Below are 26,423 nucleotides of genomic sequence, written 5' to 3' on the forward strand. Positions count from 1 at the left end.
ATTTCCTAGAGTTCTCCATGTATTTTAATTCACCCCATAGTTCTCCATATATTATACTGCACCACATAGTCCACAATGTGTTCTAATGCACCCCCATAGTCCATGTATAAGGTAGGCTACGTAGTCCGCCATATATTTTAATGTACCCCCCACAGTCCTATATGTATCATAACGCAACCACATTAAACTTTATATTTTCTTAAGAACCCCCAGAGGAGCAAGGGGCCGCAGAGGATGGAGAGCCCCCCCAGGTGCATGTGCCCCATGATGATCCCGAGCCCCCGGTGGAGCTACAGCCACCAGAGGAGGAGGAGGAGCACCCACAGGAGCCACCGGCCGGAGCGGCCCCCGGTAATTGTTTCATATAACATAAACTCCATATAAAGTGCAAAACAAAAAGCTGTTGAGTACTATAAAGTGTTTTTTGTTTTCATAGATGGTAGTCCAGGTTCGATTAGTCCATCTATATCAGACGAGGGGGATAACCGTAAGTCATGAATCTCCTACTTTGTAATAATAAGCAGAAATAAAAATTATGATTTATAACTTTTACCATTCCCTCCATAGGCATACCCACTTTGGCTGAACTACTCTCCTCACAAGCGACCATCGTCGCTTCACAAAGACGACTGATGGCAGCCCAGAGGAGGCTGATGGCCAAAGTGGGGCGGCATGCGGCGATGCTGGCCCGTTATGTGGCTGGCCAAGGGGAGGGCAGCAGCAACTAACGGGGATCTTTTTTTTTTTTCTTTAAAAATTTACATGTTTTGTTTACATGTTGTGTGATAAAAAATTTGAAATTGATATCTGCTGTTTGGTATGTCTCATTGCATAAAGCAAGTTAACAGCTATCACCACTCACAAACTCACCACTCGCAAACATCATATTACATGTAGGCATCTGTATAGATGCACCAATCCCATTAATCCAACTTTGGCGGAGCAGGATGTCGAGTCAGGTGACAACTGTGGTGCAGTGGGCACTATATAAAAGGCTGGTCCAGTAGCGAGAAGGTGGAGTTGATGCCAAGGTTACCAAGGAAGAAGACGTGTGTGCAGTAGGTCAGGCTCATGTTGCCTGCAGTGGAATGATTGGGAAAGTGTGCTGTGCCACAGACGAACAGAAAGACTGCATACGATTACCAGTGGAACCTGAAATCTGAATACCATCGTCGGAGAAACCCCAAGACCAAATACCATTGCCTGACGAATCCGATGACCGAATAACATCGCCAGAGGTACACATCGGGTTAATTAACACTCACAAACATTATATTACATACATGGACCCCAACACCTGACTCCGCTATGCTTCAGACTACTTCACTTCAACTGTCAGTACTTGACTACAGTGGTCCCGCCCCTAACATCTCAGGACCCCTAGGTGGGCGCTCCCATCTGCCTGTTCCCGCACACTGCTATGTCCTTTGTCACGAGGGGGTGACTAGGCTTTACTGGTTGTTTGGTGTACATGAGTGTGGGGGTTGTGTGGTGGTATGCCAATGAGGGTGGAGTATGGTACAATCTCTGTAACTACCGTGTTTTGCCAGGGCATCACAACCATATGCTGAATTAAGTAAAGCAGGCAGCAAGATTGAACCAACATAAATTTATTATTACAATGAAAATATAACAATCAATTAAAATTAGACTCAAATAACAAAACAACAACAATAACAAAATTTAGTTGCCCTTTTCATATTGGGTGGCATATTCTGGCCGGGTGGGAGATGACAGTTGGGTTAAAAATGAATCATTTGAATAAATGGGATAATGTGGGGGGGGATACTGTGGGGGGGGGGATACTGTGGGGGGAGGTCAAGCTGCAAGCTTGGTGGATGCATCCTCTTTGGTGTACTTCGCAGGGGCTGGCGAGGAATCCATGTAGTTGAATGATGGGGCTGGTTCATCTTGCATATATTGTCAGTGTCATCAAGTTCTCCTCGGCCTGCCTTTCTTAGGACTTCAAACATTAGTCTCTCTGCTTGCTCCCTCTGTGTGGAATCCAGTTTGCTGAGTCTGTCTGATGCAAATGTGGCAAAGCTATCAACTGGAGTGCTTTTTGGCTGTGATAGCAGTTTGTTTGCCAAAGAATAAAATTCAGCGGATGTCACAAGGGTGGTGGCCTTCTTTTTGCGGAAATGTGTTCGCCGCATTTCACCAGAGGGTGCAGGTGCCTCATTATCCTCCACAATAGGCTCGATAGATGTGGTGGGGTTCTCATTCAATTGGGGCCTCACCATATCTGTCTGAGGGTTCTGCGGGAACAGAAAAATAAATGTTAAGTAAAAGTCATACATTAATAGTTATGAAATTTAATTTAAGTGTGACAAAATTGTATTGGAGTGTACTTATCTGAACTGGAAGGGATAACTTTTCAAAACTGCACAATAAATCATGGCAACAAGAAGTTACTATTTTGTATTCCTCAATGGCATGTACATAAAAGAATGCTATGTACCGTGAAGCAAATAAGGTACTTACATCTACAACAGCGGAGGTGTTGTCATCGATCGGGATGTCATCGATTGGGATGTCTGCTTCCAGGTCTTGGTTTGTTTGATAAATATCAGCAGTGAGAAAGGGAATAATACATAACTTTTATTAGAATTATTAAAAAAATTGCGTAGTGCTGCAATTTATAAATTAATTTTTTGTGCAAAAAAATGAAACAATACTCATGTCCAAGAGGACCAACAAAGATAGCGTTGGAGCCCCCCCGGTGGTGTCCGTCAATGATAGACCATAATCACCAGATGGACATTGAGGGGCTTCGACGCCAAATCAGTGTCCAAGATTCATAGACACTGTAAAGTGATGACTGCTATGAGCCGGATAAATGGGGCAACAACCTATAATCCTATTAGTCAGGTTAGGGTCATGGGAGGATATATTCCAGTGGGAACCAAGCCCCCCAATAGGACTCACCAGTGTAATATACAGTATGGGGTTACTAAATCCCTCAAAAAACAAGCTTTTCATACATGTAAACACCAACAATTACCAACCATAACCTAACAAAAATCCATCCAAGATCACAGTGGTGTTTCTTGGATTTAATTCAGAGTATAATCACGGCAGTAAACATATAGGTATAATTATTGCCTCTTACTTATAATGACCGGCTCATTTATACATCATGCAATTAAAAATAGAGAAATGGAATGGTCTCACCCAGTTGTAGGTGCAGGTCAGTAGTTAGAAGGGGGTCATCAGGATAGATGAATCGGGTGGCTGTCCATGGCCGGGCAGGAGCTCTCTCCCTGGCAGGAACTAGCTGAACCCTCAAGCCCCATTAGCTCCAGCCCTTACAAGGACCGTCCCAAACTGACCCTGATTAAATTGGATGCAGGTATAGAGACCCCAAGATACAAGTGGTCAGACCCTAGAGTCTGACCACTTGTATCTTGGGGTCTCTATACCTGCATCTTGAGCCCTTCACCTACAGTATCTCCCCTGATGAATCCTGGCGGAGGAAACGCGTCGGGAGGTTCCATGGTGATGAATCTTTAGGGCCAATTTAATCAGGGTCAGTTTGGGACGGTCCTTATTAGCTTCTTGTATACAGTCCTCAAGCCTTGTATTTTCTTTTTTACAAGTTTGGCATCCACCGCCTCGCCTCCACTGTGTTTTTTAAAAAGCTCCACCAGTTGGGCATAGGCGGCTTGTTTTTTTATTCTGTCAGAATATTCTGCGGATTTGATTCTCCACAAGCAGGGCAGTGATTTATACAAATCCAGCAGCTCACGCACAAACTCTTCTTTGTTATAATAAGCCATCTGAAATAAAGAATGAAAAATTTATATGTAAACATAAAAGAAGTTGCAATAAACCGATCACAATTTTGTGTTATGGTGTGTCAGAGACTAAAATGGCCGCCCCTATGTGTGGCAGAAACACAAAATGGCGGCTGTAGCTGAGAGACAAAAGAGCCAGCGATGCTAGGATAGGACACATTACAAACAGCACTATGGAGAGACCCCTCTTTAAAAGGCATTATACACACACAGATAAAAGCCAGCAACTTTAATTAACTCACATAATAAATATTAACATATATCTAACAGCAATCAACTCACATAATAAATATTAACATATATCTAACAGCAAGAACATTAATCAAAAATAAGTCCCCCCCCCAAAAAAAAAGACCTACCTTTTCAAAGAAGTGTATATCTGTCTATCAATGTAGAATCCAAGCGGAATCGCAAATACGATCTCACCGACACTCGAGAGCGCTGGAGGGATAACTACAGGTGCAGCTGCGGCTTCGATCCGAAAAACACACCAACAAAGCGACCGGGTACAATGGACGAAGGAATCAGGGTGGAGACGCAGGTTCTATCTCAAAGCAAAGCGCAAAAGTAGTGACAAAGGGTGACGCGATCCAAAATTTAACCGCTCGATACACCCCCTGCATGCCCAATCAGAACGCAGTATTGGACACCAATCAGAGCGGAGGGTGTGGAAAAGGCGACGCCCGCCCGGCCGCCCAATCAGAACGCAGTATTGGCCGCCAATGAAAGCGGAGGGGGGTATGGAAAAGGCGATGCAAATGCACGCCTACGTGACTCACTGCATTTTACTACGCCCCTAATGGGATTGGAATCGTTAACATAGTTGCTGTGTGACAGGGTCCCAGCGATTTGAAAGATCGTTATACGGGACGCATGCTCGTTCCTAAAGTCGTTACGTGTGACACCCAACATGCGATTTCAACAACGACTCATAAATGATCCAGAAAGTGTGACGTAGTAGCGATCTCGTTCACGATCTCGTTATGTGTGACTGGACCTTAATCCTAAACTTTATATGAACTTTTTTGGGCCCTTATTGATCCTTTACTTTTATCGTAGTTTTTTTTTTTTTTGTTAATCACAGCTTTTATCATAGAAAGGTCTCTTTATATAAACAATGACAAAAAAAGTCAAAGGCAGGACAATTAGTCTTAAACTAATTATTATGTAACCTTGAAAGTCCTAAAGGTTCCCCTCCTAAAAACATTTGACTTCTAATAATGAGATGAGTTGATCCAGTCACAGGCCGCAGTAATAGTGTCATTAATCTCTGTGAGCGGCTTGTTGTACACTAATCAGTGCTGCAGTCACCAGGGGCCACAGGTTCTGCTATCATTAGCACGTTCAGAGAAATTCTATGTAACCCCAGAGGATAGCTTCTTTCTGGAGAAATGACACATGAGGTGTGAGGGTAATCTCCCAGCACTGCACAGGCTGTTCCACTGACTGTTAATAATTCAGAGAGAAATTCCCTTGTACATTAACAAGAGGTGAGACAGATGGAAACAAAATATCTTTACTTAAGACGTTCTCAGCTTGGAAGGAAACAAGAAAAGCAATTTCTATAAATATCAAAAATCATTGTATCCCCTGAATGTGGGGTCCCACAGCAGATACTCCGATGCTGAAATGTAGCAGAAGTACAGTACTTTCTCTACTAATAACAAAAAAACACAGATTATTAAAGGAGACGTGCAATCTCATAGAAATTTTAATTGAAGATGATCCGTTATTCTTTCCAGGGGAGGAACTAAATATTAAAACTGTAAAATAACATTTAGCACTATTCGTACTTCACTGCTCTGCTCAAGGTAGCCACTATGTGACATGTCAACCTATGGACAGAAGTCAAGAAGGGATTGGTGGTGGAAATAAAAAAAAAGTTTAATTATTAGCATTAAAAAACTGTAACAAATGTATAATAAAAGTTCTCCAATTTTTAAAATACAATGAGCAAAATTGATTATGTAGGGCATTCCAGTCTTTGACTGTATGGCCGACTGCTGTGCCCCATTATAAGAGGTTAATGTTTGTGTCCCATGTCTGTTTCTCCTCTCTCTTTTGCCAGACAATGATTCCTGCTCTCCTCCCACCCTCTTCCCACTTTATAGACCCAATCCCTGCCTTTTCCGGTCTCTCCTCACTGCATGGCACTCAGACGCTTTTGTCTGCTGGTGAGAAACAGGGTCAACAACCTCGCAGTGGCGATAACGGACAGGATCAGGAGGGAAAGAGAATAATGTCTCCCCTCCATCCTTGGTGAGCAGAAATCAACCCCTCCTGGGTTTCGACAACGCAAATCCACCCGCAGGAGCTCTTGACTCCCTGTACTGTGACATCACAGGGCGCGCGTTCGAGAGATGTGTGGGATTCGGACTTAGCTACGACCAACCTCCAACAGTTACTTCCTCCTCACCTGCACTTCAATTTTCTGCCCCAGCCTTGGGAGGTCAGGCCAGCTGCAGCTCTTCCTCTGTTGAGGAATCGGCTGCATTATTGCAGCTTCCTGCTACATCTAGTCTCCCACAATAACCCCCTGCACTGCCACCCCTTTCGCATCCACAACTTCATCCCTCTTATTTGAGTTACCTGAGTTACTAAATGTTGTCTGACCCCCTCACGTTACCTACCATACCTTAATATCTTCCGGTCGCCCTGGCCTATTGTCGGTGTTGTCATGGGCGCGGTAAACGCATCTGTGGAACTTTATCTCCTTTGACAGCCTGTAGTCCCGATCAACTCAGACAATCAAGTAGAAATCACGGCAGGCACAGCAGGCTTTTGTCATGCTGCTCTACACTCTCCCAAAAGGAGTCACTGTTCCAGAAGTTTCCATTGGCATTCCCCATCATCCATGGAAGAATCGTCAGACATATAAGTGAGTCCCCATAGGCATTCACGCCATAGGTTCAGAAGTCACCGCAGATGTCACAGAGTTTTTCAAGTCCCTTCTTTCTCCGATTATGTGGTTGGTCCTACCTGATTTCTCATGCACCTTTGGATCCTCAAATTAGCGATGAGTATCAATATTCGGCTGCCTGGGGGATAGTGCAGGAATAATATCAGTCCCTTGTGGGTCAGCTTACCAATACGCACCACAACAATAAGATATTAGGTAACCTCCTTTTATTAGGTCAAAAGTCTATAGGTCCAAAAGATCCCCTCTCTGCCAATGCCAGTATACATAAAGATGCTTTTTTCTGTGGTATCACTCCTCTAGGCTCCCTCTTAGGGTACCTTCACACTTTAGCGATGCAGCAGCGATCCGACCAGCGATCTGACCTGGTCAGGATCGCTGCTGCATCGCTACATGGTCGCTGGTGAGCTGTCAAACAGGCAGATCTCACCAGCGACCAGTGACCAGCCAGCAGCGACGTGCAAGCGACGCTGCGCTTGCACGGAGCCGGCGTCTGGAAGCTGCGGACACTGGTAACTAAGGTAAACATCGGGTATGGTTACCCGATGTTTACATTAGTTACCAGCGCACACCGCTTAGCTGTGTGTGCAGGGAGCAGGGAGCCGCGCACACTGAGCGCTGGCTCCTTGCTCTCCTAGCTACAGTACACATCGGGTTAATTAACCCGATGTGTACAGCAGCTACATGTGCAGAGAGCCGGAGCCGGCAGCACAGGCAGCGTGAGGGCGGCGGAGGCTGGTAACTAAGGTAAATATCGGGTAACCACCTTGGTTACCCGATGTTTATCTTGGTTACAGCTTACCGCAGCTGTCAGACGCCGGCTCCTGCTCCCTGCTCGCTTCATTTGTCGCTCTCTCGCTGTCACACACAGCGATCTGTGTCACAGCGGGAGAGCGCCTTTGAAGAAAACGAACCAGGGCTGTGTGTAACGAGCAGCGATCTCGCAGCAGGGGCCAGATCGCTGCTCAGTGTCACACACAGCGAGATCGCTAATGAGGTCACTGCTGCGTCACAAAAAGCGTGACTCAACAGCGATCTCGGCAGCGAGCTTGCTGTGTGTGAAGCACCCCTATGATGAAGAAACCATTTATCAGATTTGGTCCAATGCTTATATCAACATTTGGTCTCTGATCTTGTGCTGGCTGTTCAACGAGAGTCACCTTTTTATGGACTCTGCAAGCATAAATTGGAGTGTTCTGTTTGCAGATGCTCCCATGCAGCTGTCAAGTAGTCCCATCCTTCCACAAAATTAACAAGTAAATCCCCTAGCCAACCGAAGCATAATGATCTCAGTGAGCGTAACCACGATGGAGCCATATCTCGACCTTTGGCCTAATAAAGTAGCAGGAGCTCAATTGCATTTTGGTTTAAGTTTTGGTTTCTTTATTTCCCTCACTGTTAGCAAACAGATGTCCTTTTTAACAAACCTAAAATAAACAAGGGATTTTCCTCAGGTTTTAGCTGAAAAGTTACAAAAACAAATTTACTGACAAGCAAAAAGGTAACAATGTTTTGAACATTTGACTTTCAGGCCCCATATCTCACCATCCACTGCAACTTCTAAGGTAGGACAACCTTCATTGTATAGACAATGAACTTGGCTATTTCATACATAAATTTGACTTGCAACTATTTAGCATATGATTAGTTATGCAGATTCTTGTCAGGTCTCTGCATTGCTACTGTTTTGCTCCTGGTGGTGAAAATATCTTTTCTTCCTGTATACTACAAATTACAACCTGTTCTCACATTCCATAAAAGCTCATTGTGTTATTAGATTGAATCTTAAGCGAATTGTCGCTGTTTCGAATCATGGAGCAGCCATGAAAAAGATTTTCCTAAAAAGAGAAAACAAGAACAGCATCTTCAAGCTAATCAATAGCGGTCTCTCGGCCAATAAAATTGCCAAACTGTGTCATAACAGTTGTAAAAATATGAAATGAACTCCTTTCATCCATTCAAAAGTCAAGAGGAGGACACATTGCCGGTGGATGGAGGTAAGGAGATGTTCGTCGTTCCTGCGGAGTCACACACAGAGATGTGTGATGTCGCAGGAACGATGAACAACATCGTACCTGTGGCAGCAGCGATAATAAGGAAAGGAGCGACGTGTCAACGATCACCGTTTTTGAACGATTTTGCAATCGTTGATCGTCGCTCCTAGCTGTCACATGCTGCGATGTCGCTACCGGCGCCGGATGTGCGTCACTAACGACGTGACCCCGACAATATATCGGTAGCGATGTCGCAGCATGTAACGCACTCTTTAGATATAAGTCCTACCAAGAAAATAAGCCCTAGTCACAGTTCAATAATAAAGTGTCCATACAGCTAAAAAATGTTAAAGAATACTACACTTCATTATAGAAAGCCGACACCCCCAAAACAGAGAAGAAATAAGACAGAAGACCCCACAATCATACTCACCAGATGCCAAACGGGAGGATCTCCAGTGGAACGCACACCTACACACATCAGATCCCACACCCACACACATCAGAAAACACACCTACACACATCAGATCACACACACATCAGATCACACTCAGATCACACACACACTCACTCACCAAATCCAGTGATACCGATTGCATCTGGCCGGCAGAGAATCCTGGAACGCAGTGCGGTGGAACGCATAGAGGTTCAGCAGTGGAACACATTGATGCATTCCACCGCAGAGTCCTCCATGTGTTCCACTAAACTGTGTCCCATCTTTCCTTGCTGGTCGGAAGCAATTTGTATCGCTTGATGTGGTAAGGGAGTGTGTGTGTGTGTGTGTGTGCGATCTGATGTGTGTGTGTGTGTGCACAATCTGATGTGTGTGTGTGCGCGATCTGATGTGTGTGTGTGTCAGCCAGAATCATGGGAGGACCGTGTGAAGCATACCTGGTCGGAGCGCCAGCTTAAGATCACAGGAGGACCTGGGAGCCATGCAGACGTCTGGGGTCTGGTAAGTATGATTCTCCTGAGAAGGGGGGTTCTGCTTTTTTGGGGGGTAAACTTACCCCCAACTGTGTTTCCCCAAGACCCCAAGAATAAGACCTACCAAAAAGTAAGCCCTAGCGCTTTTTTGGGGGCAAAAAAAAGTATAAGACAGTGTCATATTTTTGGAAAAACACTGTATTAGCATTTTTTCAGAATTCCCTTTATAGATAATCTATTATTCTACTGTCTCTTCACTAAATAAAATGCAGTATATGGTACCTACTGTATGTGTCATGAGTGACAGTCAGTCATGTGGTTTCTGGCCATAGAAGGTCACAGCATTTGACTGCACAGAATGCTCCCTGACTTTACATTGTTCCTGCTGTCAATATTCATTGGTATAGGTAGCTTTTCTGCTGGATTCATCTCTCCCCTTTTGGGTCCCAGCAGGAGCTTGCCTTCCACCCAGCTGCTGATCATCAGCATTCTCTTGGTGCTTAAATACCCCTTCCTTCCTTAGACTGGTGCTGGGGACATTATTCAGCTAATGCAAGCCTTGGTTGCAAGCAGGTGGCTTGTACTCCTCTGTTGTATCATTGCTGAAAACTTTGCTGAACTTCTACATGAGTCATCTGTAGATAAGTAGTTCAAGCATTTTCCCCTTGTGTCTTTTACAGTGTTTAGACGCATAGGTGCAGAATCTATCTAGGGTGGTGAGGGACCTCAGGGACCAGCAGTAGGTCCCCTTCCCTAGACACAGGGTTTCCTGTTATGTTCAGGAGATCGCAAAAAATCCTGCAAAAATCCCATGAAAAATGGTAGAAGATAATCCATCAGAGTAGTTGGAAACTTAGCTGGCTGCAATCCACTCACTAAACAAACACAACTAGAAGTATCGGTGGAGCGTTCCTAACAAACCTAGATGCCTCGTCACCGCCGGAGAACTAACTAACCTCAAAGATGAAATGAGGAATCCTGACTTGCCTCAGAGCAACCCTAAAGGAAAGTCCAAAGCCCCCAACATATAATGACGGTGATGTAACAAAAAACAACACACAGATGGTAAATATAGAATTAAGCAAAGTGAGGTTCTCCAAGCTAGATACAAACGTATAGGATAGCTTGCTGGTTGCAGCCAGTAAAAATCCTGAAAAAATGACAACACCTGATAATCAAAAAAATTCCCTTAAAGATCAGACAATCTTCCACCCACTCTATTAGGAACTCTTGTGTAAATACATTTAAATAGAAACAGCAAATATAATGGGAAAGATCTTAACTACAAAACACAGGAGATACAAAAATACAAAAACTCCTGAACAAAACAGGCAGTAATAACTCCCTTTCTTACTAGGGATAAATCGCCTTCTAAAAATAGTGCAGAAAAAGCATTTATTCACTTGCAAGAAACAAAAGGGAATATTCTCAAACATTGGTTTAGAAAAAGACAATGATTAAGCAGAAACGCCTTTCAGTACAAATTCAGCCTTTAACCAGGTCCAGACTAAAGGTGGTGTCACACATAGCGACGCAGCAGTGATCACGACCAGCGATCTGACCTTATCAGGATCGCTGCTGCGTCGTTACATGGTCGATGGTGACCTGTTAAACAGGCAGATCTCACCAGTGACCAGCCCCCAGCCAGCAGCGACGCGTGGAAGCGTAACTAAGGTAAATATCGGGTAACCAAGGAAAGCACTTCTCTTGGTTACCCGATATTTACCTTAGTTACTAGCGTCCGCCGCTCTCACGCTGCCAGTGCCGGCTCCCTGTTCCCTGCACTCCTAGCCAGAGTACACATCGGGTTAATTACCTGATGTGTACTCCAGCTACGTGTGCAGGGAGCCGGCACTGGCAGCGTGAGAGCACACCTCTTAGCGCTGGCTCCCTGCACTCCTAGCCAGAGTACACATCGGGTTAATTACCCGATGTGTACTCCAGCTACGTATGCAGGGAGCAGGGAGCCAGCACTGGCAGCGTGAGAGCGGCGGATGCTAGTAACTAAGGTAAATATCGGGTAACCAAGGAAAGGGCTTCTTGGTTACCCGATGTTTACCGTGGTTACAGCTTACCGCAGGCTGCCAGACGCCAGCTCCCTGCTCGCTTCAGTTCGTCGCTCTCTCGCTGTCACACACAGCGATGTGTGCTTCACAGCGGGAGAGCGACGAGCAAAAAATGAAGCAGGACATTCAGCAACGACCGACGACCTCACAGCAGGGGCCAGGTCGTTGCTGGATGTCACACACAGCGACAGCGACGGGACGTCGCTGCTACATCACAGAAAATGGTGACTTAGCAGCGACGTCGTTGTCGTCGTCGCTGTGTGTGACACCACCTTAAGAGAGCAAAATACTTATCAGACATAGCTGCAGCCCCAGAATGACATGGAGACAAAACCGATTCAAAAGGAACAAAAAAAACACATAGAAATCATTCCTGGAGAGTCCAAAAAAGAGCAGAAAAACAGAACCCACGGGAAAATGCAAAAGCCTAAAGGCTGAAGGACAAAATTCAAGACATCTTCACATGGAGCAGAAACAATTATTACCGACAAAGGTTAGACAAAAATTGACTTCCTATATCCCCCCAGGCTGGACTCCATAGGCTCCCTGAAGCAGCAATCATCTCCTACACCTGTCTGAGCCACAGATGCAGAAGCAGACTCACTAACAACACTAGCCACCAGAGGCAGTCCAGAAACTCTCTGATGATATTCACAAATTTCCCTTCCCTTTTGCCGCTCGCTTGGTATTTCTCCATACCTAGCTTGACAATACGTTCGTTACAGTATCCTCTGACGTCCAGCTGATCCCACTGGTAACTATATAGCTTTACTTTGATCAGTCAATGCCACATAATGTTTTCTTATACTTTTATTTTCAAATGTTTTCCAAGTCTCGACTTTCAGCTTCAGCAGCTCCATGTCTGCTCACAACAGGAAAGCGTTTCTTTTGTCTGCACATTGTCAGAACTATGAAGGGCGCAAGCTACGCATCAGTAGTGACAAAAGAGGGGGCTGGATAAATTCTGAACTCACCAGCCAGCCCCCTTTACATAAAGCGATAATGAAGAGCCGACATAGAAAACGTTAAAAGCAGTTGAACCAGGAACTGTGACTACAAGGCAAAGATGAGGCTGTAATTGATGATAAACGTAAGTTCTTTGGAAATCTAATATCCACACATCTAAAAGTACGTTCTTCTAAGTAGACAATCCCTTTAGGCTATAAGTGAACAGACATTTTGTAAAGGCACTTAACACCACAGAGAAACATTGGAGACATTGACCTTGGAAAGACAGGTGTAAAGTTATAGTATATAGCATGTACTGTACACTGCTTAAAAAAATAAAGCAAACACTAAAACAACACAATGTAATTCCAAGTCAATCACACTTCTGTGAAATCAACCTGTCCAGTTAGAAAGCAACTTTGATAGTGAATCAATTTCTCCTGCTGTTGTACAAATGGAACAAAAAACAGGTAGAAATTATAGGTATTTAGCAAGATAATCCCTATAAAGGAGGAGGTTCTTAAAATTTATACAATGTGATTTTCTGGATTTTATTTTTGATATTCTATCTCTCACTTAAAATTAACCTACCCTTAGGGCCGCTTTACACACTACGACATCAGTAAACCGATGTCGTTGGGGGTCACGGAATTTGTGATGGACATCCGGCCGCCTTAGCGATGTCTTTGCATGTGACACCTATGAGCGATTTTGAATCGTTGCAAAAACGTTCAAAATCGCTAATCGGTGACATGGGGGTCCATTCCCAATTATCGTTGTAGCTGCTGGTACGATGTTGTTCGTCGTTCCTGCGGCAGCAGACATCGCTATGTGTGACACCGCAGGAACGAGGTACTTCACCTTACCTGCGTCCGCCGGCAATGAGGAAGGAAGGAGGTGGGCGGGATGTTACGTCCCGCTTATCTCCGTCCCTCCGCTTCTATTGGCTGGCCGCTTAGTGAGGTCACGGTGACTTCGCGGTGACGCCGAACGCACATCCCCTTTGAGGGAGGGATTGTTCAACAGTCACAGTGACGTCGCTGACAAGGTATGTGCGTATGACGCTGCCATAGCGATAATGTTCACTACGGCAGCAATCACCACATATCGGCCGTACAACGGGGGAGGATACTATCGCGCTCGACATCGCCAGCAAATGCTAGCGATGTAAAGCAGCCCTTAAAATTATAGAATGTTCATGTCATGGTCAGTGGGCAAACTTACAAAATCAGCAATCAATCAAATAATTATTTCCTTCACTGTACATGTATTATGGTTATACTGTATGTATTAAAATAGATGGAAGTTTGTTGGTGCAGGAAGAGTAATATGCAGGTACTGGCAAGCACAGAAATAGATACTTTTGGTAACTAAGGTAACAATGCCTAGTTCCAGGTGTGAGTTGAATTGGCTGACGCCTCCCCTCCTTGAGACTGTGTATGGTTTAACCCTGACAGAAAAAGTGCGGGAACTTGTCTGTGAGAGGGATTCAAGAAGTGGTTGTGCCACAAGTGTGGAGAGAAAAGTGGGATGTTGCCTGAGGTGAAAACCCTGAGGTAGCCGACCCAGCAGAAGATGTCACCTGGATGAGCCCAGCTGCACTGTGACCCAAAAGAAGAAAAGCTGCCTTCGTTTGGCCCCAAAAAGTGCGTACCAATTGACTTCGTACCCCGAAAGAGGATCGGTTCCCCAGACAGTACAGCGAGTTTGGATTTGTGTGCAATAGTTAAAGTTTAGTGCAGGTCTCCGTACTTAGAGTGCGGTCTCCGCATGGTCCCATTAGTGGAGGCCAGTTAGGTTAGAACACAGAGTAGTGAAGTATAAGTATATTATCTGCAGTTGTTTGAACTTTTATTCATTGTGATAGTTGGGACAACAGTTGTAGTTTGCTTAAGCTAAATAGCTCAATTGTGCATTAACCCCTGTTCCAAAATACTCCTTTCCCTGTTGCCCAGCAGCTTTTATGTGTTACATCCCTGCAATTAATATCCTATTTTTTTCTGTAATCTCGTTTTGTACCGTAACTTACTTTGCACCACAGGGGTCCCTCGGTCATCGCTTCAAAGGCATTGATGCTATGGTTTGGCCTGCCCATTCCCCAGAACTAAACCCTATTGAGCACATCTGGGACATCATGTCTCATTCTATCAACCAACGGCACGTTGTACCCAGACTGTCCAGGAGTTGACTGAGGCTTTAATCCAAGTCTGGGAGGAAAACCCTCAGGCAAACATCGCCGCCTCATCAGAAGCATGCCCAGGCATTGTAGGGAGGTCAGACAGGCACGTGGAGGCCACAAACACTACTGAGTTTAATTTTCTTGTCTAAAGGCATTTCCGCTGAAGTTGGATCAGTCTGTAATTTGATTTTCAACTTTGATTTTGAGTATCATTCCAAATACAGAACTCTATGGAATATTAATTTTGATTTACATTGAGAATTTTTATGTTTTATTGTTCTCAATGCATTCCACTATGTAATGAATAAAGATTTGCAACTGGAATATTTCATCAACTGAGATTTAAGATGGGGTATTTTTACGTTGCCTTTATTTTTTTGACCAGTTTATAACCGGTCTTTATTGTGACCTCTACTCTACACATGTCCCCCATACAAGAAAACTGAGGTATTGATGGCAAATTGTGCAGGTTTCTTTCACAATGAATAAAAACGAGCAGGCTTCCTTGACAGATTCACCACCGAGCATCTTATCTTCCTTTCAAATAACAGAATACATAGAAGGTGCGATTCTCAGGAGGACAAGAAAATAAAGATGGGATTAAGCCTCCTCTTCCAGCCAAGCGAATCCTCAGGAAGAAAATCAATACCGGCGATTGCTATAATTTCCACTCATTAAAAGTGCAGCTTCTTTATCTATAAGACAAACCTATGGGTAGGATTACCACATTAAAGGCCAGAGCAGGGCATTGTTTGCATTAAATTAAACACAGATTAGCAAAATAACATCCTGCAATGACTTTTCAGCTACAAATCAATAATGATTCCTAAAGTACAAGGTGACCGGAGATTGTAGGAAAGTTCACAAACAGTTTTGATGTGTTCGGAGAAAATAAGATTCCTTAAATAGGGCCCATTCAAATGTCATATGTAGGGCTTTATCCTCTGAATAATAGGACATGCGTTACAAGTCAAAGACATCATTGTACCCTAAGGCCTTGTTCGCATGTACCTGCTGAATATTCTGCTGAAGCGCACATGTGCTGTCAAATCGCTGCAGAAACACTGCATAATGGCTGCAGTTTTTTTGTAGAAAAAAAAGCCGATTTCATGCGCTTTGGCTGCTGCCCCCACCATAGATAGAGTGGGATCTGCATCCAAAGCGCACGAAATAATTGACATGCTGCTTTTATGAACGCACGGATTTGGGTCAAAATTTTAGCACCCAAATCGCTGCGTTCAAAAAAGCAACGTGCGCACGTCTCATGCACAATTTACATAGACTGTGCAGGGGTCGCAGGACGCATGCATTTATGCTGCAGTACAATATGCAGCGTAAATGCATGTAATTACACAATGTTCGCATGAGCCCTAACAGAGCTTTTTTTACAGTTGTTATACTACAGAATGTCTATGTGTAGCCACAAACTTGTCTGACAAAACATGCTACCTCTCTTAAAGGCAGCCTGTCACCTCCAAAATGGCAATTAAGTTGCCTAAATATTTATTAACAACACCTAGTCCCTATTTAAAGGGAATCCGTCAGCAGGTTTTTGCTTTGTAAACTGAAGCCAGCATGCTGCAAGGGTTAACACAACGTTCAGGCATACCTGTTTTGTCACAGTCTGATCTTTTGTTTATTTGCTGTTTGTTTAAGCAGTGGGGCCCTTAATATTACAGGATTAGAAACTCACCTGCAAAGAAGTCCGTCACGCCCATTGCTATGATTGACACCTCACTACTATTTCTATAGAGAGACTGGTGTGGACGGGAAAGCCCTCTGGACTCTGCTACATAACTAAATTGAAAAATTCAGATTGTGTCAGAACGGTTGCACCCAGTAATCTAAGTGATACATCGTTGGATTTAGAATCTCCTTGCATACATCATGCTACTCTCAGATGAGGTAGCAAAAACCTGCCGACAGAGTCCCCTTAAATAATATTAGGCAAGTATAGCTTAACTTAATATTTACCTAAAACTCAACTTTTATTTGATTGACCAAATGAGGGCCCTTCGGTGCACCCTTGGTGTACTTTATGTCTTTGTGCACTGTCATGCTATTTACATAATATATACCTTACATTGATTGACTTGTCTGTAATGCCCAAAGGAAACGTTGTGTCTCCGGTCTGCACCTGTGGACTGACACTGATGATTGCACACAATGGCTACGGCACTCTCCCACGTTTGGCTCCTTGGATAAGAGCAGCTATTGAGTGTCCAATCGTCCAGTATACATAGACGGCCCAATACAGCATCGCATTTTTTCCATTAAGTTTTGGGTGTATTTTGGGGGGGGGTTTGCACCAAATTATCTTTCAATTTACACTTTTATTTTTTTATTCCATTTTACATTTGTTCTCTTGTGGTTTTTTATTATGTACGCCAGTATGGATGGGGTTTGGATTTTCCAGATGTTTTCAAATAATTCATCACTTGAGACATTACAAAACATCTTAAAATTTTTTGTAAATGTTCTCCAGTCCCATCCCCCCACAGTAAATAATTAATTAGCAGCAGATGATCTTTTTTTAGCAATTTTTGTGACATGCGACTTCCTAACGACAGGAGAAAAGAAAAAAACATGTTTGACTGCCCAAAATTTATGAAACGTGCTCCAATTTCATAAATTTGTTGCAAACAGCGATATCAAAGGCCACAAGACAAAATAATCAAAGTAGCTTAAAAAAGCAAATAATGAATCGGGCCCAAAATCACTCTGAATTAGATGTGTGACAAATATTGCAAATTTTTTAAATGATGAATTAGGTAAGAACATCTGTAAACGCTAAACATTGACCACATTGGCGAACTGAAAATAAAAAAACAGACAAACACATAAAAGACAAAAAAATCGCAAATGGAAAGGTGAAGTTGGTGCAAACAAAAAAGGGGACAAAACACTAAAAATTCAACAAAAACAGGTGCAAATGCAATAATGAATCAGACACTTGTGTCTATATTCAAACGGCTTTCAGGATCAGTAGTCCTGATAAATCTGCCCTTGGGTATTTTAGTAAATGATGTAGAAATGTTTTTGCAAAATGATCAACAAATGCAAGGGGAAAAAAAATCCAATCTGTCCTCATGTCTAGATCTTTGTAGCATGTAAGGGCCTTATGCACACAAATGTATTCCAGCTACATACATATTCTGAGCTGATATAAGTCAAGGTCATTGAAGAGCATGAGAAATTGTGGAACACTCCCTCCATCCAGGAGGGGAAGAGGAATTAATATATTTTCCCAATATGGTGCCCTCTAGAGTTGTAGGAGGTGTTCAGCTTACCCCAACACCTATGCTGTTTACATGATATCTGATGTATGTTATACCAAATATACTGTAATATGCATACCTCCCAACTTTTCAGGAAAGGAAAGAGGGACAAAGTATGCGGCGCGCGCAGCGCGCCACGGCAAATTTTGACCACGCCCCTAGCCACACCCCTAGCCACACCCATTTGGCAGTAAGGGTCATTCAGCAGATGCCGGGGACTGTTCATTCATATTCATAGCAGTCAGAATTTTTTTATATTTCTGTGTCACTATATGACATGTTGCTTATTTGTGCCTATCAATCCGTGTTTACACGTTGCATAAATTCTGTTTCTTTTTGTTTCTGTCTGCACCAAACTACACAATAACAATCTTCTCTGTTTTTTCCATTTTTGCTGCATTTTTTCTGCCTTTTCTCCATTATTTAATGCGTTTTTGGATCAGATGTGAATCTGCGTTTTTAAGTGTTTTTATTGTACAGAGAAGCTTTTTCCTGCATTTTTTAAGCTCCACATAGAAACCTCCAGAGAACCCCCACCCCCGAAAACCGCAGAATTCAGGAGCGTCTTTTCATGGAATCACATCCACTTTACTTGGACAATTAAACACAGCAGAATAAATGTGCAAAAAAACAGCAGAAAAAAATGCAGCATTTACACTACATGTGAATATGGACTAATTGTCCAAGCAAAGTGGATGAGACGTCCTGAAATCTCCGCCCCTGGTGCGTGGAAAGACGCCGCTGAACTGTGCGGATTTGGTGTTTCTTTCTTTATAAGCTTCAGGATTCACATCAGCAACAAACATGTATCAAATAAGGGGGACAATGTATAAAAAATACCGCAAACACGCAATAATCAGAGAACATTGTTATTGCACTCGTGGCGCGGACACCTGCAGAAAAAATGCAGCATTTACGCTATGTGTGAACACGGCCTCAGTGATCAATTTTTATTACATTTTTTATGGGTTTTAATAAAGAAAAATAATAAATTGCGCCTTTTTTTTCCCGCCATTTACCGATCCCCATAAATAATCTAATCGCTGTGTTGTTCAGGTCATTACGATTACAGGGACACCAAATATGTCCATGTTATTTGGTGATTTGTGATGTTTATTATTTTTAAAAAAAGTGCAATAAAATTACATTATTCTATTTTTTTTTATTATTTTTAGTAACTTTATTAGAAGAAAAAAAATCCTCTTTTCCTCTCCCTCTAGAATACAGGACATAGAGATGCTGCTCTGTACAATGTAGCTGTGTCCTGTGTAATCTGCTGTGTAAGAGGCTGCATTGTAGGTTCATTTATGTGAAATCCTCCCTCTGACATCATCAATCCTAGTGGCTCAACAGCTAGAGCAGCTAGGAAAGCCAGGAGGTTGCTGGACACAAGTTTTGAACGTTGCTGGTTTGAATCCAAGGTGGTGAAAATAAAAAAAAAAAAAAAAAATTGTATTTGTATTTTTTTCCTCATTTCTTTATAGTAGTTTTATGGGAACAAATGAATCTGACTCTTTCACCAACATTGAGATACAGCATTTATCTATCTATCTCTATCCCTCTATCTATCTATCTATCTCTATCCCTCTATCTATCTATCTATGATTCTATCTCTCTATGATTCTATCTATCTATGATTCTATCTCTATCTATCTATTATCTGTCGTGTATCTATATATCCCTCTATCATCCATCCCTCTATCATCCATCCATCCCACTATCATCCATCCCTCCCTCTATCACTCCCTCTATCTCTCCATTCATCCCTCCATTCATCCCTCTATCCCTCCCTCTATCCCTCCATTCATCCCTCCATTCATCCACCCATCCCTCCCTCTATCCCTCCATTCATCCCTCTATCATCCATCCATCCCTCCCTCTATCCCTCCATTCATCCCTCCCTCTATCCCTCCATTCATCCCTCTATCATCCATCCATCCCTCCATTCATCCCTCCATTCATCCCTCTATCATCTATCCATCCCTGCCTCTATCCCTCCATTCATCCCTCCCTCTATCCCTCCATTCATCCCTCTATCATCCATTCATCCCTCTATCCCTCCATTCATCCCTCTATCATCCATGCATCCATCCCTCCCTCTATCCCTCCATTCATCCCTCCATTCATCCCTCTATCATCCATCCCTCTATCCCTCCTTTCATCCCTCTATCCCTCCATTCATCCCTCCTTCTATCCCTCCATTCATCCCTCCATTCATCCCTCTATCATCCATCCATCCCTCCCTCTATCCCTCCATTCATCCCTCTATAATCCATCCATCCCTCCCTCTATCCCTCCTTTCATCCCTCTATCCCTCCATTCATCCCTCTATCATCCATCCATCCCTCCCTCTATCCCTCCATTCATCCCTCCATTCATCCCTCTATCATCCATCCATCCCTGCCTCTATCCCTCCATTCATCCCTCCCTCTATCCCTCCATTCATCCCTCTATCATCCATCCATCCCTGCCTCTATCCCTCCATTCATCCCTCTATCATCCATCCCTCCCTCTATCCCTCCATTCATCCCTCTATCATCCATCCATCCATCCCTCTATCCCTCCATTCATCCCTCTATCATCCATGCATCCATCCCTCCCTCTATCCCTCCTTTCATCCCTCTATCCCTCCATTCATCCCTCCTTCTATCCCTCCATTCATCCCTCCATTCATCCCTCTATCATCCATCCATCCCTCCCTCTATCCCTCCATTCATCCCTCTATCATCCATCCATCCCTCCCTCTATCCCTACTTTCATCCCTCTATCCCTCCATTCATCCCTCCATTCATCCCTCTATCATCCATCCATCCCTGCCTCTATCCCTCCATTCATCCCTCCCTCTATCCCTCCATTCATTCCTCTATCATCCATCCATCCCTCTATCCCTCCATTCATCCCTGTATCATCCATCCCTCCCTCTATCCCTCCATTCATCCCTCTATCATCCATCCATCCCTCTATCCCTCCATTCATACATCCCTCCATTCATTCATCCCTCCATCCATCTTTGCAGCTGAATAATCTGCTTCTGGTGTCTCACCTGCAGTATAGAGGTCAAGATAACAAAATCTTCCTGTTGCTTTCAATAGAGGCAGTAGCTCAGTGGTTAGAGCTGCTGCCTTTGAAACAATGAACTCACAGCTCCACGAGTTCGAGTCCCGGCCGCCCCGAAAATCCAGAGCCGATGATAATTTAATTTAATTTATTCACTCCACTGAGGGGAGGAGCCGGGACATCAGCTGTGAGCCGCGGGAGTGCGGGACAGCCCTGATAAATCGTGCAAGTCCCGCAGAATCCGGGACGGTTGGGAGGTATGTAATATGGTTCTGTTTTATTAAGCAAATATTTAAGTGCTGCACTTGAGCTGTGCTGGGGGAGAAAATGGTAAGACGGATGGAGGAGATTTTAAACTAGGATCTGGGGGGAGGGAGGGTAGTGGAGCAAATAAGGGGATAGGTAGATGTCACGCTCCCCGGGTCCCCTGCGCTGCTCCCCGGCTCACCTGTCACGCTCCCCGGCTCCCCCGCCTCGCTCCCCGGTTCTTCGGTCCGGTCTCCGCCGCTCCCCGCTCTCCAGCCTCCATTGCCTGCGCTTCCCAGGCGTCCTGGTCCCCGCTCCCGGCGCCCGTCGGCTTCTCAGCCCCAGCCCGGCTCTGCTGCTTCCTCCTCTCAGCTTCCTGCTCTGGCTTCTGGCACCCGGGCAGCGCGCATTCGCATTAGGGCGCGCGCGCGGTCACTGACCCTTTCTTAAAGGGTCAGCGTCCATTGACAGGAAATGAAGCACACAGGTACAGGGTATAAAGGGGTTTAATGTCCAAGTGGGCGGGGCCTGATCTTCGTGTTTCTCAAGCTAGGAGTCAGGTCTCCTTGTGTTCCTTTGAGATACTCACCTCTCTCTCTTCTAGAGTCGATCCTGCCTTGCCATCCGGTCCTGCCGAATCCCGAACCCCGAACGCTGTCTACCTGCCATCCTGACAGTCCGTACCATCTCGGATCCCTGCGGTGACCCGTCATCTCGCTCCAAAGGTTCCGGACTCCGCCTGACATCATCTCGGCTTCCGAACCTGAGCTTCGTCACCCGGACTACCATCAGTGACTCCGTGGTCCCAGGGACTTCTCCATTATACTTTTGTGCACGGACTGTTCTGCTACCTGTAGTGCTCCAGCTACCGGACCCCTTACCATCATCAAGGAGTTCGGCCCAGTGGATCCACCTCCTGGGTCTGCCCGTCCACCTGGCCCTAACAGTAGAGCAGATAGAGACAGTGAGACGGTAGGGGTCAATGAAGGATTAGGGGGGGCTGGGACATGCAAGGAACGTAGGGAGGCAAGAAGTCTTGCAAACAAATTGAATGAATTGGAGACTCTTATGTCAACCATGGATAATGATGTGGTGGGCATTACAGAAACCTGGCTGGATGAAAGCCATGACTGGGTGACAAACGTAGAGGGTTACACTACATTTAGGAAGGACAGGAAAGACAAAAAAGGTGGTAGGGTGTGTATATTTATCAAATCTAGCCTAAAACCTGTGTTGAATGATGACATTGGGGGGAACTGCAACAATGTAGAGTCAATATGAGTAAATGTACATGGGGAGGGGAAAAATGGAAAAATGCTAATTGGAGTTTGCTATAAGCCTCCGAACATACCTGAACAGGTAGAGGGTGAAATGCTACAACAAATTGAAAAGGCAGCTAATAATAATAATTGGGTTCTTATTATGGCGGATTTCAACTATCCAGACATTCAGTGGGACATAGTATCTTCTGGTTGTGCTAAAAGCTGTAAGTCCTTATCTATTATTCAAGACAATTTCCCCTTTCAGATGGTAGATGAACCGATGAGGGGAGATAATTTGCTAGATCTGGTCCTGTCAAATAGACCGGATACAATTTCAGATCTACAGGTCCGGGAGCACTTGGTCACCAGCGATCATAATATGGTAAGCTTCAAAGTAATATTCAATAGAACATTTAAAAGGGGAAATGCTATATCCTGGAATTTTAGGAAAGCTGGTTTCAACAAATTAAGGGAAGAGCTTAAATGTGTAGATTGGGAAAATGTCATAGTTACTGGGGATACCGAACATAAATGGGGTAAGTTTAAGGATATACTGCTAGAGTCCTGTAAAAAACTTATACCCTCTGGTAAAAAAATTTCCAGGAATAAAAAGAAACCCCTATGGATAAATATGACTGTACGAGGTATAACAAAACAAAAACAAAGGGCGTTTAAACTCTTGAATACAGAAATAGCATTTCAGAAGTATAAAGATATCAATAGGAAATGTAAAAAAGAAATCAAGCAAGCAAAATTAGCTACTGAAACAAAAATTGCAAAGGACATTAAAATAAATCTCAAAATCTTTTATAAATACATTAATGCCAAAAGGAAAACAAGGGATAGTATCGGCCCCTTAAAATATAATAAGTTAGTTATAGAGGACAAACAAAAGACTGAGATATTAAACAGGCAATTCTCATCAGTGTTCACCAAGGAACTGACTGTTCCAGGGATCATTCAACAAGTGAAAATCAAAGTTCACCACCCGATATAATTAATTTAACACAAGAAGAAATACACCTGCATATGAGTAAATTAAACATTGACAAATCCCCCGGGCCAGATGGCATGCATCCATGAATATTGAGGGAATTGAGCGCCGTAATCGACAGACCGCTGTATCTCATCTTTTTAGACTCGCTTGTAACAGAATTAGTGTCTCAGGAGTGGAGGATTGCTGATGTGGTTCCGATATTTAAGAAAGGTCCAGTAAGCCTGGCATTAGTAGTATGCAAAGTTTTTGAGGGCATTTTAAGGGAGGACATGCAAAAATATATTGCAGAAAATAATATAATAACTGACAGACAGCATAGATTCATGAAATATAAGTTGTGTCTAACCAACCTGTTGAGGTTCTATGAGGGGGTAAGTGCAAAACTGGATATTGGTAATGCAGCTGATGTGATTTATTTGTAATTTCCAAAGGCATTTGATACTGTAGCACATAATAGCCTTATACTACAGCTCCAGATGCAAGAACTAGGGGAAACTATATGCAACTGGGTAAGGAATTGGCTAAAAGATAGGAAACAAAGAGTAGTCATAAATGGTACATACTCTAAATGGGCTATAGTGAGCAGTGGGGTGCCATAGGGATCTGTGCTAGGACCAATTCTTTTTAATCTCTGTATTAATGAACTTGTGGATGGGATTGATAGTAAAGTGTCACTCTTTGCTGATGACAGCAAACTATGTAGGATATTAAAAACTGAACTTGACAGTACAATATTACAAAAAGATCTGGATAAGAGTAACCATACAGCGGCACACAGAGTCCCAATGGTTCTGTAATTTAAAACTGTAAGGACTTTTTGGGCTGCTGTATAGAGGACAATGCACAATAGGTCATAGGGCCCATTTCTTCAGGGACCACCTATTGTTAAATTTCAGTATCCTTAGGAAACAGCTAATTTTGCCAGGGAAAACCTCAACTAGCAAGGCTCCATTGCTCCAGCTGCTGCTGGTAATGTGGGACTAGATGGTGGCCATTTAGTTGATTGACGATGAATGGAATAGAAGGACAGCTAGAGTCCCTCTGAAAGGGAGATAGCTGTAACCCCTTAAAGATCAGGCCTATTTTTGTATTAAAAAGTAACAAAACATTTGCTAACTATTTTTTGGTACTTTTGTGCCTTGTTTACAGGTAGATGGAGGTCTGCATCCTGCAAGCAACACGGAAATTTAAAAAAAATGTAAAAATCCATGAGGAGAGCACAGCTTCCACCTGGGACCGTACACAGAGTGGACCATGGCTACGTTAGAAAGCATGGATTATGTATTATATCCGTACGCGTGGCTGTGTGCGCGCACCGGCAGGAGATCTGTGTTCCTATCTCTGATATCCACAATTCTTAATAAGGGGTCTTCTAAAATGATGGTAAAACAGCAATTTTGATGGGGTTTTTTTTCAAAGTTTTAAATGTTTACCATAAATTGGGACCTTTATTCTGGTATTATTGAGATTATGGCTAAATCAATTTTAGGTTTGAATTTGGTTTAAAAACAAATCATTTGTTTTTGTGTTGCCATTGTGACATTGCTTTTTTATGGCGTTCACTGTGTGGGATAAATAATGATATAGGTGCTTTAGTGTGGGCCTATACAATTATGGTGATACCTAATTTATGTAGTTCTTTGTTTTACTACTTTTGAAAAAAAAATCACTTATACAAAATCCTTTTGTTTCTTTTGTTCTTGTTCTTTTTTTGTCATTTTCTGAAACACAACTTTTTTATGTGTCAGGACTTGTTTTTTTGCATAATGAGCTGCAGCTTTTATTGTACCATTTGAAGTATTGGAATACATAAGACTCAATCACTTCTTATTCCATTTTTTGTGAGGCTTGTTGAACAAAATCAGCAATTCTAGTACACTTTGTTAAAGTAGGTTTTGCTGTGTTCATCGTGCTGGATAAATAATGATATAGTTTTACAGTACACACTGCTATGAACGGGGAAAAAAATAAGTGTCTTTTTTTGGTGGTGTTTGTTTTTTTCAGATTAATCAAAGTTTTCTAGGATAAATGGGAATTTAGAAAATAATCCCAATATTTAGTAGTTGCACATGGGAAATTACCGTAAACAGGATTTCCTTTGATCTCATAAGAAATATACTGCACTACTTAAAGGGAATCTTTCATGTAAGAAATAAACTATTAACCTAAAGATATGGGGAATCTCCACGCTAATGAACCCCGCTGCACTGAGACCTCCACTGCACTGAGACCTCACCTGCACTCGAACCCCGCTGTACTAAGAACCCCACTGCACTAAGAACCCTGCTGCACTGAGAACCCCGCTGCACTGAGAGCCCACCTACACTGAAAGACCCGCTGCACACAAAGCCCTGCTGCATGGAAAACCCCGCTGCAATGAGAGCCCCAATGCAATGAGTGAAACGTTGCACTGAAGGCCCCACTGCACTGAGAGCCCCGCTGCACTGAGAGCCCCGCTCCATTGAGAGAATCGCTGCACTGAGAGTCCCCAGTGCACTAAGAGCCCCGCTGCACTGAGAGCCCCGCTGCACTGAGAGCCCCGCTGCACTGAGGGCCTCATTTCACTGAGAGCCCCGCTGCACTGAGAGTCCCAAGTGCACTGAGAGCCCACTGCACTGAGAGCCCCGCTGCACTGAAAGCTCCGCAGCATGGAGAGCTTCATTGCACTGAGAGCCCCTGCATTGAGAGAACCACTGCACTGAGAACCCCGTTGCACTGAGAGCCGCGCTGCATTTAGAGAACCGCTACATTGAG

General features: G+C 43.6%; 2 long non-coding RNA genes across 4 annotated transcripts in view; one reads left to right on the forward strand and one right to left on the reverse strand.

Moving 5' to 3' along the window:
* Positions 1-26,423, reverse strand: part of LOC142311832 (uncharacterized) — a 463,490-nt gene that overhangs the window by 366,576 nt on the left and 70,491 nt on the right. The gene's annotated exons all lie outside the window — the stretch shown is intronic.
* Positions 266-727, forward strand: LOC142310331 (uncharacterized). The gene is made up of 3 exons (XR_012754134.1): positions 266-351; positions 437-487; positions 568-727. It is a non-coding gene; the product is annotated as an uncharacterized LOC142310331 (long non-coding RNA).

Source organism: Anomaloglossus baeobatrachus, chromosome 5, assembly GCF_048569485.1.
Source record: "Anomaloglossus baeobatrachus isolate aAnoBae1 chromosome 5, aAnoBae1.hap1, whole genome shotgun sequence".
Taxonomy (NCBI): Eukaryota; Metazoa; Chordata; class Amphibia; order Anura; family Aromobatidae; genus Anomaloglossus; species Anomaloglossus baeobatrachus.